The sequence below is a fragment of the Cornus florida genome, unplaced genomic scaffold, assembly GCF_030987335.1.
Source record: "Cornus florida cultivar Cherokee Brave unplaced genomic scaffold, ASM3098733v1 CherokeeBrave_3.0.0_Hap2_Chr09, whole genome shotgun sequence".
NCBI lineage: Eukaryota > Viridiplantae > Streptophyta > Magnoliopsida > Cornales > Cornaceae > Cornus > Cornus florida.
Window position 1 is genome coordinate 71,647,657 of NW_026775579.1, and position 16,413 is coordinate 71,664,069.

The 16,413-nt window shown below is 35.6% G+C and overlaps 1 long non-coding RNA gene across 1 annotated transcript; it reads left to right on the forward strand.

The window, feature by feature from the left end:
* The first annotated feature begins 3,595 nt into the window (after positions 1-3,595).
* Positions 3,596-15,731, forward strand: LOC132274348 (uncharacterized). The gene is made up of 3 exons (XR_009470409.1): positions 3,596-3,715; positions 4,230-5,281; positions 15,371-15,731. It is a non-coding gene; the product is annotated as an uncharacterized LOC132274348 (long non-coding RNA).
* Positions 15,732-16,413: the final 682 nt, after the last annotated feature.

The following is a 16,413-nucleotide window of genomic DNA, read 5'->3' on the forward strand; positions in this document are numbered from 1 at the left end:
AGTGGTATCAGAAATAGTGGCCGAAGATGATGCTGAGGCCAGAGAGGAGGTTGCTGCAGGAGTAGCAGTAACCCTCGAAGGATTTTTCCTCCTGCTGAAGGAGGGAATCTGAAGTTGGCTCATGTTATTACCAATAAGCGAGATGTTAAAGAGGTTATCCGAAGTAAAGAGATCTGTGCAGGAAGGGATGTTGTTTAAAACGTATTCGTTCAGATAGTTGATCATATCCCTGCAAACACCGTAACCCAAGTCATTATAAGGAATGCCTAGGGAATGGCAAAGAAAAGCACAGAAGCGAGGGACACAAATTTCGCAAGAACAGTCATTTTTATGCGTTTTGAATTTCTTATACGAAGAAACCGAGCACTCGCCAAAGGTGCTCGGGATAGGAAAGTCCTCTGCAGCTGGAGAAGACCAGGCCCCTCTAACCCCTATTACATTTTTTCTCCATCCCTTCTCAGACTTAAGTTTTTCTTTACATATTGACCTCTTCTCAATCGGGGTAGAAGTGGTAGAACGGTTCATCAAGTCGGATTTTGCTAACCTTGTAACAGAGGAGAATATCTATGAGGTCAAGATCTAGACCTCTATCACGGTTCAGGAGCAACATAACGGACAGAACCCTAAAAAAAATTGGGTTTACTTGCAGAGGGGGAAAGTTTCAATTTGTTAAAAACATAGTTAAAGAAGGGGTGCAGAGGGAACCTAATGAGGTGTAACTGGAGATTAGAAAACAAGACTTTACCGGGAAGAAGGCCAGTACCAATCCTAATATTTACATCCTGGGACATGCCCTAATTTGTATATCATCGGGAACATGAAGTCTTATACGAAGAATATCGAGATCTATAGTCATGGCGAAAACGAATGAAGATTTTAAAGAAGAAAAAGGAGTCTTTTGAAGGAGAAAGGAAAACAAAACTAACCTCAGTGAGTAAAAACGGCAAAAAGCATTGCAAGATCGCTGGAAAAGAAGCTTTCGCAAGAGTTCACCGGAGAAGACTTGATTTGATTTGAAAAAGGCGAGCAAGGATTTGACTAACAGCAAGGCAGGATAGAGACGGTAAAGAGGATTGAAAGAATATCTTCGAGACTTATAAAGACGAAGTGGGTCCGAAGGCCGAAGCTTCAGGAAAGTGAAGGGATTTCAAGTTTCAAGGCATTGGTTCCAAATCCGACCGTTCATTTTTCCATGAGATCTCCTTGAGCCGTCAAATCATGATTAGCAGTCATCAATAATTACTCCCAAATTTATTAAGGAGTAATTATGGGGGCAGTTGAGAGTACTGGAAGTGACATGGGCCGGGTATGACCCGCGAGAGGAGAATCGGGCCGAGAAACTGGATTCAGCCCACACGAAGACTTTGCGGAAAGGGTCGTAAGTGCAAAGCCTTCCGGGGAAAAGCTAGGCCCATTAAGAATGAAGCCTGATGCCGAGGGGCCCAACTTAGGGAGTCATTTATATCATTTTAAAAGCACTTGTAAAGGCCTATAAATAGGCAGTTGTGATAGAGATGAAGGGAGGATGATTGTAAAGTGTACTGAAATTTGTCCAAATAGAGAGAGAAATTTTCTTGCATTTACACATACTCATTACATATATCAAGTCAAATGTCAATTTAAATGAATGTAACACTTGAATAGAAATTAATTAAACTAACTAATTAGTTTCTCAAGAATTTAAATCAATTTCAAATGACTCCAAATAATTATATACCAATGGTACTATCATGGTAATCACATATATCAACTCAAAAACTTAATTAATTAAGTGGAACAATTAAATAGAAATTAATTAATTTTAAATAATTAAATCTCTAAATTCTAAAACAACTCTAAATGACTTTAAACTAATACAAGTTATAGATCAAGTCACGGCCTTCAAGAATATTATGTCCTAGCTTAATTTCATGCAAAGTACTACAACCTATTAATTTAAAAATTAAGTATAAGACATGTAAACAATTTATTGTAAGCTATAAAAACAATTAAAACACTTAGATTAAAAACCTAAATCACCCCCTATCTCACAAGAGGATTGTTCCTCTTGAATCCAAAACAAACAAAGGAATTTTTGAATTTCCTTCAAGGGTTATATATGAAGGAAGGTGAGGCAAGTATTTTGTGTTCCAAACTTTTGAGTCTAAGATGAGTGGAAGAAGGTCAAAACCAAGGTTTTAAGCCTAGGTTAATGGTTTTTTTCAATGGTGGCTAGGGTTTTAAGTGAGGAAGAAGGTTTTAAGTGAGGAAGAAGAAGTTTAATGTGTAAAATGAAATAATTAAAACACTTAAGTGTATTCCTCCACTCATTTGGTCAATGGAAGTCAAACACACCTAGTCTTGCACCATCCCCTCACACACACAAAATCTAGAGTTTAATTAGAAACTTACACTTGTCATTAATCCAATGATTCATTCTAGGCTTAATCTAAAACCTACACTTATCAACAATCCAAGCCAATAAGTACACCAATGCTAGGCTAACAAGTGGGTGAATCTCCACCTTCCACATGTCAACATCCAAGGCTTCTAAGTGTGAATCAATGAGATGCTTACAAGTGGACCAATGGGAATGCGACACTTGTCACACTTTTCGGTAATTGCAAAAAAGTCCTTTTTGAAAATATTTACCTAAATAAATTATAAAAATGGCCCTAAGAAATAAAATATTTACTTTCTATAATTACAAAAAAACTCCAAAAACAAATAATGTTTTCGAAAAAACAATGCATCCATGCCCTTTTACGTAAAAATAAATAACTAGCATACTTTTCTAGAAAGATAAAAATATACAAAACATGTAATTTAAATATAACGGATGCATGCAAAAATCGGAACCAAATCCGAGCACAAAAAGTGAGGTTACGTGAAGAAAATCAATCTCGAGAAAAAGACGAAAAGTGAATATCCAAAAAAATGAAAAATGTAGAAATGACTCAATCCTTCAAGAAAATTGTCAATCCAAAGGAAATAGTCTCAGAAACCATTTCCGAGCACTCGAGACGACACTAAGTGATGAGTAACCGAACTCAGAAAAGAAAATTTAACGAAAAATATTTATTCATAAAATTTCAGAAAAAAAGAAGGAAGTAAAATGACCGAGTCATTACAGACATTCAATCAATGATCCATTAAGACATTCAATTGGAGAGAAGGGGGAAAAGACCAAAAAAATCAAATTTAAAAATTAAAAAAAAAAAATTTGACTTTTGATCAACCAGCCCGTAAAACCCAAAATATATATATATATATATATATATGTTTCAATAATCCATTAAGAAATAACATAATACCTAAATGAACTAAATACTTATTAAAAAAAATATGAACTAATATAAATTACTAATAATATCGGGATAACCGGATAAAATATCCATTTAACAACATTTTGCATGTGAATTCATTCGCAAATAATCCATTAAATTATCAAATCGGATTAATTAGACATTATTTTGTATAACATTAGGATCAAATAAGCCTACTTTGAACCTGTTGTATGAAAGCATTATTCATTAAATTGCCAATTTGAATTTGAAACTCAAGCTTAAATAAATAATAAGCTTCCCTCCCGTGTTAGGTTTCAAACTTCTGTCTCTCTCTAAACTCTGTCCGTCTCTCTCTAAACTCTCTCTCTCTATCTTCCCCGTTTACTCCCATTTCAGATTTCTTGGGCGGTTTTTGAACACGGTCGGATCTAAGCTTTCGAATTCCTTGGGTATGTATTACATTTGTTCTACAGAATCTTTTTTTTTTTCAATAGGGTTTCACTTATTTTCTTCGTATTTTTTGTATATATATATTTTAATTCACAATTGAATGTATGTTGCTAGACCTAATGGAAGGGGCTTTAAGAGAGATTTTGGTTTTATATGATGGTTTGTTTTCTATTGTCGTATTTAACTTTTGCTTTCAACTCATTTCTTGGTTTTCAATAGTCATCTGACTTGTGATTTATTTCAACAATACTTCGAATATTGTTCTACATTTTTTTTTTTTTTTGGTGGGTTTTTACTATTGTTTATATTCTGAGATTTCCACTATTAATGTGTGTGTAATTTGAATTGGGTTTTTTGTGTGGCAAACTCAGAGCTCATTTGATTTGCGATTTCTTTGAATTCAACATGTATATATATTTTTGTGGGTTGTTAGTTGTTTATGTTATGAGATTTCCAATTAATGTTTATGTGGTTTGAATTTGTTGTTTTTGTGTGGGTTTGACCCAATAACAGATGGCAAATTTGGAGCTCCTAGATGAAGGGGAGCTCCTAGATGAAGGGGAGGTCCTAGATGAAGGGTTTGTATCCTTCCAGGGGGATGTTACTATATTCTTCCAGGAATTAAACTCTAGGGAAGATTTTCTCTCTGTAACTTGGGTCCGAACTCTGATTGATATGTTGCTGAATATACAGAGAAAATTCAGTAGGGTTGTGTCTACTAATAGACTTTATCTGCAGCAAAATGACATTCAGCGTCTAATTTGGCTGCATAACCTGAGATGCAGCAAATATGCAATGCTGTTGAACTCAATATTGGATGGACTGACTTTTCTGAGGCATGCAAAAGTGAAACTGGAGATGGTTTGTTCGGTATTAGATGTGAATGATTTTGAAACCGTTATGAGCGCAAGAGCCTCAGTGGAGGAATATAATCATAGTATGAAGCATGAGGAGGATACCTGTTCGCGCATTGGAAAGCAGTTCTCAGTGGCCCAAGAGCTATTCTTCTTGGGGGAGAACTTTGTAATCCCAACTATCGAACAAAATCACGACACAGGAATATGCCCGTGCTGTTTTTACATTGGGATATATTCTATTCTTTGGGATTTGGGCTCTGGTTGCTGCCATTCCCTGTCAGCACCGAGATGTTATTGGTGCAGTTTTTCATGAAGACTCCCTCTATATCTTTGATTGGTTTACACTATTGATTATTCTCCGTAATAACATCTGTACGGAGGCAAATATGGCACATAACATGAATCGTTCTGGGTTAATGAGGGAGTTCTGTGAAATGGAGAGGCATTTATGGTGTGGCTCAATGATCCGTTGACAGGCGAAGAAAAAGCTGAACTCTCTGGCAGAGTTGAGGAGCTAAAGGAAGTTTTGAGATCCCTAAGTGAGGTATCCCTTGAATCACAGAGGGAAGTTGTCTTTTGACGCAAAGGTAAAAGAATTGTCCAGCACCATCAGAGCTTTTCTGGCCGATGCTGCCTTCTGGAAGAAAAATCCTGGCGGCATTGATGGTCATCATTCAGATGCTGAATTCTGGAGGCAATTCTTTGCAAGTAATTTTTTTCAAATTCATTCATATAGTTAGGGCATGAAATTATTTTGTACATGGATTCTTTTTATCATCATTACAGTCATACTAGTACATATTAATCTCAGTTGTTAATTGTGAACTCTGATGTCTTTTCATCATTAGAGTCATACAAAATCATAGAATCATTTAAAGTTTAATCTATATACTAGGGTTCTTTTAAATTGAAAAATAGTGAAAAGGTAGGAGAGAAATTCGTGGAGAAATCTGAGAAGATCTTGACTGATAACTTGTAGTTTCTTTTTGGCATGCATAATGGTAATCTGCTTTGGCAGGTTCATGATTCTGCGCAAGACTTTCATTTTGACAATTTTTAGATTTGAGTTTGTAAGTATCACCCCTGTTTACAATTACACTTAGAAGACTACAATATCAGTATGACTGAAAGTGCCTTATCTATGTAATAGCAGCTAAAAGTAACACTACTTCCATAACCATTATTAATGATATTGGCTAATTAAGAGTATGAGTAAAAGCTAGAATATATGTGAAAGAGATGTGTGCACTCATATGTAATTCAAACCTTATTTGCATTTAATAGAAGCTTCTCTCTCTGACTACTATATCACCCTACCTTTGAAACTTATTTGATTTCTGATAATACAGGAAAAGAAATGAAATCCAAGAATTTACTAAAATCCAAGAATTTTCTCTGGATATTTTGGCAATCCAAAAGACGGTGTATGACATTGGCAAAATCCTAACTGTCATCAGCATGTGTTATTCTGTACATGTTGAGTTCATCCACAGTAAAGGTTGACATATGTCTGAACTTACACATGAGGGGAATCTTGACTAGTTCTAGGACCTACAAAAAGGACTACCGACTCACTAAGCTGCCAAACAGTCCTTAAAAGATTTTTGTAAAGACCAATTCAATTATAATCGAAATAATACCCACAGAGTCTTGGTGAGATACCATTCAAAAATAGCTTAGAAGAATGGACCACAAACCAGAGCTTAATAAATTAATAATCATCCTCTTAATTACTACCCTAATTCCTTCTTCCTTGGTTCATTTGCGCAAGATTGCAACCTCTCCATCACTTGCACCAGTAAGTTCATCCCGGATTCTCCTAGTTTTTTTTTTTTTTTTTGGTTATGTTGTGCTTTAGTGATATATGCACAAAGTTTTTCTTAATAGAATGTCTATATATTTTAGGCTAATGTTGAGCAAGCTTCCTATGACTTGAATATGTTTAAACAGAGAATTAAAAGGGAGATTAAAGGGTCATTTAATTATTCTTTTGACTCTTAATATAATTGATAATGGGCCGATGACTGTCCTACTTAAAGTGAAGGGAAAAGTAAATAATTTTAATCTAGAATCTATTTATATTTTTACATATATTTCTACATGCGTGTTTCTGTTTTTTGTATATATATATATATATTTATGTGTGTTTTATACATATTTGTGTGTGTGTGTGTGTACATACAAATCTATGTGTTTCTGTTTGTGTGTGAGTGCATGTGTGTGCATGCACGCATACGCGTGTTTGTATATATATAGACATGTGGTAGGTGAAAGTAGGGGTGGTAAGAGCCAGACTTGGTGGAGTTAGTGGAAAGCGACATGGAAATTGATCAAGTAAAGGAAGATGTAGGAGAGAAGAGAGGAGAAGTGGTGATGGTGAAGGAATAGAGGCTGTAGCCTAAAGAGTAGAAAAGTGTGAGAGAAGAGAGAGAAAGGTGGTAGAGTCATGGAGCTGGTGGTTATGGAGGAAGGAGAGGAAGAGGAGAGAATATAGAGAGATGGGGAAGAGAAAAAGAGGGGGGGGGGGGGTTATTATTATGGGGTTTAACTTGTGCATTTTACCTTCATTAAGGGGTTAGTGTATATATATATATTTTTTTTGTAAAATCAACTGGCATGTGTAATTGAGGCTAACCTCAATGGTGTCAGTGTAACCTGTTCCTGCCTTCTCATGTGTTATTCTGGTTGTGTGTGGGCTCTAGATTGTATTTTGGTTTTGATGTCCATTTTAGTGTTTTCTTTATTAATAGTATATTTGTGAAATCACCAACCTGGTTTGCTGATTCACAAGCGCTATTGGTTGCTTCTTGTGTTAAGACCAGCTCTTTTCCTCTAAACTCTCCTGCATCTGTTTTCCAAGCTCTGTATTTCATAATTTTCATTCTCCTGGTGGAGATTACTTTTGCTCTGTGCTTGAGTTATAGTGCTTGTTGAGTTGATGTTCAGTTGTCTCCACATTTTATTATATTCTAACTGAAAGGAGGTTGCAACCTGCTAACATTTGAATTATTTATATGGGTTTGGGCGCTTAATGGGTTTTGTAGTGTGGATCAGGCATTGATCTCTTTTTTGGTTATTGTTAAATAGTATTTTTTTTTTTTTTTGAAAGGATGCAATGCTAATATATATCTTAGATTCATTTGTATTTGTTAGAAATGTATTGGAGTGAGCTAGGATTCACATCGCAGTAAAGTTAGGGATGCTATAAATAATTTATGAGGCTGTGGTCTTTCTAAGTTTGGCCTTGTTATTCAGATGATTTTTTTATATTAAGGTGAATGTTAGTTCTTATTATTATTCACACCATGTGGTTTGAGTTTCAAACTAATCACTTAGCTCGGTTACTTTCAAGTGTTTTCGCTTGACAAGCAGTGTTGTAACTTCAGCTTTATCGTCGGTATTGTTTTGGGTCATTGACTGAGAAAAACACCCATTTACATTCTGATAACTGTTCCACACAATGACAAGAAGTAATTTTTTGGTTTGTTGGCAGTAGGCAAACACGCCTTTTCTTTTGTGACACTGAAATGCACATGTATTTTGCTATTCAAACCATTCCTTGGCATCTGCGAGCAACCTTAGTAATGTCTAACACTCTAAGCAGCCTTGTGATACTGAAATGCACTGGTTAGTTATGGCACTCCTATGATTGGCTAATGCTGGCGATTCCCTTTCATTTTTCTAATTGGTCTTTTATTTCACTCTCCTCTGGAGCAAGAAAGCCAGAGTCTTGCTGGAAATGGGAATTTACCTTCTGCCTAGAGTTGATGTTAGCAAGAGATAATTTTAGTATTTTTATTCAAAGAATTTAGAAAATGAAATATATGGTGGTTGTGCAAGAAAATTGAAAAGCAACCATGGAAAATGATACCTTTTATTTTTTTATTTTTTTTATAAGTAAAATATATTAGAAAGCATTCAAACGGGGAACACGTCCCAAGAGGCCAACCATGCAAAATGGTACTTATGATACTTTAAAGTTATACGCAGAGGAGAAACTTGATAAGGGTTGATAAAGTGATTGTTCAATGCAAATTAACAAGATGCATGAAAAATGAATCACATTAGGAATTCAAAAGATGTGACCGTTTAAATGGAGATGGAAGCTAACTTAGGCTAGTTTGTGAAATATTATTTACTTTGTCATTCTGTAAATCGTCTTGAATATTTCTTAGGCAATATGGTTTGGTTCAGTGGTCAGTTTTGATAGAGTCATAAACAACAAGTCAGTCTAACCTCGTACAGTTTGTGAAAAATATGCAATTAGTGGAAGAGTAACTTATTCATTGTACTTTATATCTGATGCTGCAAAAGTGGGAGTTTGTAGCTTGTATTTTAGGTTATTTCTCTGTTTAAATTGATTGATCCCTGAGGTTCTCCAATTTCTCCACCATTGCGTAATCAACTTTACCTTATTGAGTAGGTTTTTCTACTAGAGTATTCAGAATTATTCTTGAATATCATTTTGGTTCCATGAATATCTTCTTTTCCTCCAACTTCGTAAAAAAACCAAGTAGGCTATTTCAGACAATAACTTTTTGTTTAATCAATTAATTAATCGTGTTTGGGTTCCACCGTCCTCGAATACTTTTATTTGCTTCCTGTTTTCCCAATTCAAATCCTCACATATTGTTTTTTCATTCAGGAATTACATCATGAGGATATTCTACCCAGCCAAACAAACCTCAATCCCAACCCCAATACTCATTTCACCAACTTTGGCATTGAGATGATAAAAATCAATTCTTGTTCATTAATTTTTTTTTTTTTTTTTTTCAGTTAATCCAAAACCACCCAACAACTAATTCAAAAAGCCTTTCTTAATTCCCTCTTTTCAATCTCCTTTTTGTATACTTTCCACCCATCATCCACAGTTTTGTAAACCAACTTGTTTATGTCAGTGAAACAGTAGTTGGAGATGTTAGCTATAATTTCAACCAACTAAATAATTTCTAAGTGAAGAGAGGAGAAGAATGAATAAACAAATATTTTTCTGTATTGTATTGAACTCTTTGTTTGTGTTCATATCTAAACAACAAATACCTTACCCTATATATACTATTCTCCCATAGACCTTTGAACTTTTCAAGACAATCTCAACCACACACATGATACATGCACACACTTGATACATGTACACTCTTGATACATGTATCCACTTGATACATGTACAATAATAGATGCATGAATGAACATATACATGAATGAACATGGCATTAATTATTTTTAACACACCCCCCTTAATGCCATGTTGTGACACCCAACAATTCTCTAATGTATTCAAACTTATTTTTTGGAAGTGCTTTGGTAAAAATGTCCGCAACTTGGTCTTCTGTCTTACAATACTTGAGTTGAATCTCTTCATTCTCCACGGCTTCTCTAATGAAGTGATGGTTGATTGCAATGTGTCTTGTGCGACTATGGAAAATAGGATTCTTTGTCATAGCAATTGCGGATTTGTTGTCACATAAAATTGGAGTAGCTTCTCTTTGCTTCTCACTAACATCTTCAAAAATTCTCCTTAGCCATATTGCTTGTGACGCTACCATTGATGCTGAAATATACTCAGCCTCGGCAGAAGATTGCGCAACCGTTTCTTGGTTTTTAGATGCCCATGAAAATACACCCGAACCAAGAGAGAATGCATAACCGGAAGTACTTCTCATATCATCAACAAATTCGGCCCAATCACTATCACAAAAACCAAACAACTTTGCATCAACATTTTTCTCATACAAGACACCAAAATCAAGTGTACCTTGTATATATCTCAGCACCCTCTTTGCAGCCCCAACATGAATTTGACTTGGATTGTGCATAAACCGAGATAATAAGCTTGTAGCATACATGATGTTGGGTCTTGAAGATGTCAAATATAATAGACTTCCAACCAAGCTTCTATAGAGAGATGCATCCGTTTCTTTACTTCCATCTTCTTTCATCAATTTTTCATTCACAACCAAGGGAGTGCAAACGGATTTGCAATTCAACATTTTGAATTTTTCAAGAAGAGTTTTTGCATTTGAATTTTTCAAGAAGAGTTTTTGCATACTTCTTTTGACAAATAAAAACTCCTCCTTCTTTTTGATAATTTTCAATGCCCAAGAAGTAATGCAACAAACCCAAATCACTCATTTCATATTTTTTCATCATCTCTCTTTTAAAATCATCAATCATTTTTTCATCACTTCCGGTAAATACCAAATCATCAACATAAAGAGAACCAATAAGAATCCCAGTTTTACCTTGTGTCTTGTAGTACAAGGTTGGCTCACTTTTGCTCCTTTGAAAGCCTTTTTTGATGAAGAAAGAATCAATCTCACTATACCATGCCCGGGGTGCTTGTTTTAGGCCATACAAAGCCTTCTTTAATTTGTAAACTTTCTCTTCTTCTCCTTTTGCAACAAAGCCTTGAGGTTGTTCTACATAGACATCCTCTTTCAAAACACCATTCAAGAAGGCTGATTTTACATCAAGTTGATACAAGGACCAACCATTTTGAGCCGCCAAGGCAATGAGTGCTCTAATTGTGTCAAGACGAGCCACGGGTGAAAAAGTTTCTTGAAAATCAATTCCGGGCTGTTGTGAATACCCTTTTGCTACAAGTCTTGCTTTGTTCTTTTGAATGGAGCCATCCGGATTGAATTTTGTTTTAAAAATCCATTTCACACCAATCACATCTTTGTCTTCCGGTTTCTCTACTAACTCCCAAGTCTTGTTCTTCTCAATCACATAAATTTCATCTTCCATAGCTTTCTTCCATGCCTTTTGTTTAATTGCTTCTTCAAAGTTCTTCGGTTCAACAACACAAAAATTGCAACTTGCATACACATCACTAAGACTTTTCATTCTTCTTGGAGTTGAACTTGGAGATGAAGAATTTGAGTTTGATGGAGAAGTTGGGATTGATTGTAAGCTAGATACGGGAGACATTTCTTGTGGAACTTCAAGAAAATCTTCATTTTCACTTTCTTGATTTCCTGATTCTTCATTGAAAATGGGGATTTCATCTTGAACTTTCTTCTCTTTCCAATCCCAAGCAGCCTTCTCGTTAAAAAGAACATCTCTACAAATAATCAATTTATTCTTCTTCAAATTAAAGAGTCTATAACCCTTTGATTTTGAGCTATAACCCACAAAGATGCATTTTTCACTAGCTTCATCAAGTTTGTGCCTCACTGCTCTTGGAATATAAGCAAAACAAATACACCCAAAAACTTTCAAGTGTTTCAATGATGGCTTCCTTCCACTTCATGCTTCAAATGGGGTTTTATTCTCCACCGCTTTTGTTGGACTCCTATTCATCAAGTAAACAACCGTATACACGGCTTCACCCCAAAATGATTTAGGTAGCCCCTTCTCATGAAGCATTGATTTTCCCATCTCAATGATTGTTCTATTTTTCCTTTCTGCCACTCCATTTTGTTGTGGAGTGTACCCAACCGTTAATTGTCTCTCCAAGCCAATATCTTCACAAAACTTTTCAAACTCATTTGAGTTGTATTCTCCACCTCTATCACTTCTTAACACTTTGATAAGATGGCCACTTTGCCTTTCAACAAGCTTTTGAAATTTTTTGAAAATAGAGAACACATCTGATTTTTGTCTCATGAAATAAATCCATGTCATTCTTGAAAAATCATCAACGAAAATAATAAAATACTTGTTACCCGCATGAGTTGGTGTTGTCATTGGTCCACACACATCGGTATGAACAAGCTCCAATGGTGCTTTAGCCCTCCATGCCTTCTCTTTCGGAAATGACTCTCAGTGATACTTGCCAAGAGCACAACCTTCACAAACTTTTTTAACTTCTTGTATTGTTGGCAGCCCATATACCATGCTATTTTGTTGTAAATTCTTTAAGCTTTGGAAATTCAAATGGCCAAGTCTTCTATGCTAAAGCCAAGACTCATCAACAACATCCATCTTCAAGGCCATATTTTTTGAACATGAAAAAGTGAGAGGAAAGCTTCTATTTTTGCCCATCTTGATTTTTGCCACAATATGATTTTGTCCTCCCTTGTCATAAATTTTGCAAGAGTCCTCATCAAAATGAATAGAGTACCCATGCTCTACAAGCTGTCCAACACTTAACAAATTTTGCTCCAAATCCAGAACAAGTAACACATCCCGAATATGCTTTCTTTCTTTTTTTGTCTCTATGGCAATAATACTTTTTCCCTTTGCTTGGACCAAGGCACCGTTTCCCATCCTCACTTGAGAATTGGATGAAGAATCAATCTCCAAGAATATGTTTTTATCTCCGGTCATGTGGTTACTACACCCACTATCAAGAAACCACACATCATCATTTTGTTCCGATGTCGAGTGACAAGCATAAAACATGCTCGTTTCACCTTCTTGCTCTTCGAAAAAATTAGCTTGCTGATTTGTTTTCAACCGGCAATCTTTTTGAACATGTCCAAATTTCTTGCAATTGAAACATTGAGGTTTTCCCCGAAACCAACAATCTTTGTCAACATGGCTACTTCTCTTGCAAATTCCACAATTTTGTTGAATGGACTCTATATTTCCACTTCTCTCAAAATTATTTCTTCCTCTTCCTCTTGAATTTCTTCCTCTTCTTCTTCCTCTTCCGTGTCTTCCACCTCTAGAAGATTCACCTTTGGATCGATCAAAACTTGATGGGTATTTTTCTTGATTTTTGGAACTAACATTGAGCTTGGATTGAAAAGCACTTTTAATTGTCTTTTCGGAGCGCCTACTCAACCTTTGCTCAAATGCTTTTATGGAACCCATCAATTCTTTAACACTCAAGTTTTCAAGCTTTTTAGTCTCTTCAATAACAACAACAATAGAGTCATATTTTTCCGGCAAACTAATCAGAATTTTTTCAACAATTCTTTGATTAGAAATATCTTCCTCATAGGTCTTCATTTGATTTACCACCTCTATAAGTTTAGAAAAATAATCTTTCAACAACTCTATTTCTTTCATTTTCATATTTTCAAAATCTTTTCTCAAAGATTGGAGTTTTACAGTTCTTACCTTCGTGCTGCCTCTATACTCTTTCTCGAGCATATCCCATGCCTCCTTTGCTTTAGAAGCATTGATAATTCTGGAAAAGATTGTATCAGCAACTCCTTGTTGAATAAAGCCTAAAGCTTTTGCATCTTTCTTCTTATGATCTTTCAATTGTTGTCTTTGGGCATTCGTCAAAGTTGTTGTATCCTCCGGTTCATCATACTCATCTTCAACATAATGCCATAAATCATATGAGAGAAAAATGGTCTTCATCTTCACATACCAAAAATCATAATTTTCCCCATCAAAAATGGGAAGTGCTGATTGATGGGCACCTTGGTTTTGATTGCCTGTAGTCGCCATCACGATGGATCTTCTTCGGGGTTTGTTTTCCCGTCAATAAGCTTCACGCCCAGTTTGCTCTTGATCGAAATCAAGCTCATATACCACTTATGTTGGCTATAGTTTCAACCAACTAAATAATTTCTAAGTGAAGAGAGAAGAATGAATAAACAAATATTTTTCTGTATTGTATTGAACTCTTTGTTTGTATTCATATCTAAACAACAAATACCTTACCCTATATACACTATTCTCCCATAGACCTTTAAACTTTTCAAGACAATCTCAAACACACACATGATACATGCACACACTTGATACATGTACACTCTTGATACATGTATCCACTTGATACATGTACAATAATAGATGCATGAATGAACATATACATGAATGAACATGGCATTAATTATTTTTAACAGGAGATACTATTAATTAGACAATCTAGAGGCAGTCCCTATCATTTCATTTTTGTATACCTGTTGAGATTTGTCCTACTTACACACACGAAAACCTACACTAACACCCTTAAGATTTGGCACTTGTGACAAATTTTGCGAAATCCTACTGTGGCACCTCTTAGATTTGGCATGCGTGATGTACCAACCCGTCCTGTTAGTTGGGATTGACTCCTGAGAACTTGAACACTTGAGGAAGGACCTATTATAGAGGGAGGAAGTGTGGTCACTGTAATTTAATGGGAGAATCTGCATGTCTATTGGCTGCAAGGCCATAACCTACTCAAAGTAAAGGAAAAAGAAAATAATTCTGAAGTAGAACCTATTTATATGTGTGTGTTTCTGTTTTTTGTATATATACATATATTTATCCGTGTTTAATACATATTTTTGTGTGTTGTGTCCATACAGATCTGTGTGTTTATGTTTGTGTGTGCGCGCGTGCGCGTGCATGCATTCGCGTGTATAATGCATATATATAGATATGTGGAAGGTGAAAGTAGGGATGGTAAGAGAGAGACTTGGTGGAGTTCCTGCAAAGCAACGGCATGGAAATTGATTAAGTAGAGGAAGTGGTAGGAGAGAAGAGAGAGGGGAAAGCGGTGATGGTGAAGAAGTGGAGGCAGTAGCCTATAGAGTAGAAAAGGGTGAGAGAAGAGAGAGAAAGGTGGTAGAGGCATGGAGCTGGTGGTTATGGAGGAAGAAGAGGAAAAGGAGAGAATATAGAGAGATGGGGAAGAGATAGAAGAGATTGGGGTTTTTATAATGGGGTTTAACTTGTGCATTATGGATATATATTTTTTTCTTCTTGTAAAATCAACTGGCTTGTGTAATTGAGGCAAACCTCAATGGTGTCAGTGATTTACTGCCTGTTCCTGCCTTCTCAAGTGCCATTGTGAGTGTGTGTGGTTTTCTTAGATTGTATTTTGGTTTTGATGTATGTTTTCTTTATTAATAGTATTTTTGTGTTCCTTCCTAACACTTTTTTTTTTTTTTTTTTTTTTTGCAGGGTGAGGGCGATCTGAACTGAAAAGCTTATCTTTGGCTTTATGCGGCTGGTTTTCCACCTTTTTTTTGGGTGAGGAATCTTTAATTTGGAGATTCACAATCTGATCGGTAGACATTTGGCTTTGCTAGTTTTTTTTAGCATTGTATATTTTTGGGGCTAACAAAGCCACATACATATCTTTTACTTGCTACTTTTGCAGCTTCTGTAGCAACTTCTCTATGACCCTACTTTGTTACCTAATGTAGTGGTCTTACACTTTGAACAGGTGTGATATACAGTATGGGGTTTTACAATAGTATTTTCATGGGATTTATCCATGGTTTTTCATGGAGACCAAAAAATTGCTTGGAATGTTTTTATTGCCAGGAATAAGTACTGTGTTAGATACTTGTTTATTGCCTTTACCATGGTTGTCTTTTCCTTTCCTTTAGCAGTTTCTCTTATTAATCCCCTTCCTCTCGTGCGCCTGGAAATCTATTCCCTGGGCAAGATGACACCATGTTTGGGCTCTGAGCCCTAAAAAGGATGCATAGCCGGCCAATTCTTGTGTTTTTTGACACCTTTGAAGTTAAATATCTTCTTAAAATCAATCTCTGTCTTTCTTGCTTGGTTCTACCATTTTTAAATTGTTAGATCAAAAAGTGTGTCGTTGAATAGAGTGAGGAGTTAGCGATATTAGAGAAAAGGGAATTCGAATTTAAGAATATAGGGTGGGACTCTTTTTGAACTCTACCACTCTAATAAGGAGTTAGATACATATTATTATTATTATTATTTGAGTGTGTGCATGTGCCATCTTTTTATGTACATGTACAACCGTAATTCCTGTCTGTCTCAATTCAATTTTGGCAGCTATCTCTTCTTTATTAGTTATTACAAAAATGCTACATACCCTTCCACATGTATGCATTTAGTTTTTTTATTTTATTTTTTATTTTTTTTTAACTCAATATTAATATTTGCATCGAAGTCGTCGTAACAAGATGTTTTCATAGTCATGCTCAAACTACCTGGCCTACTAATTGTGCAACCTTGGAAAAATG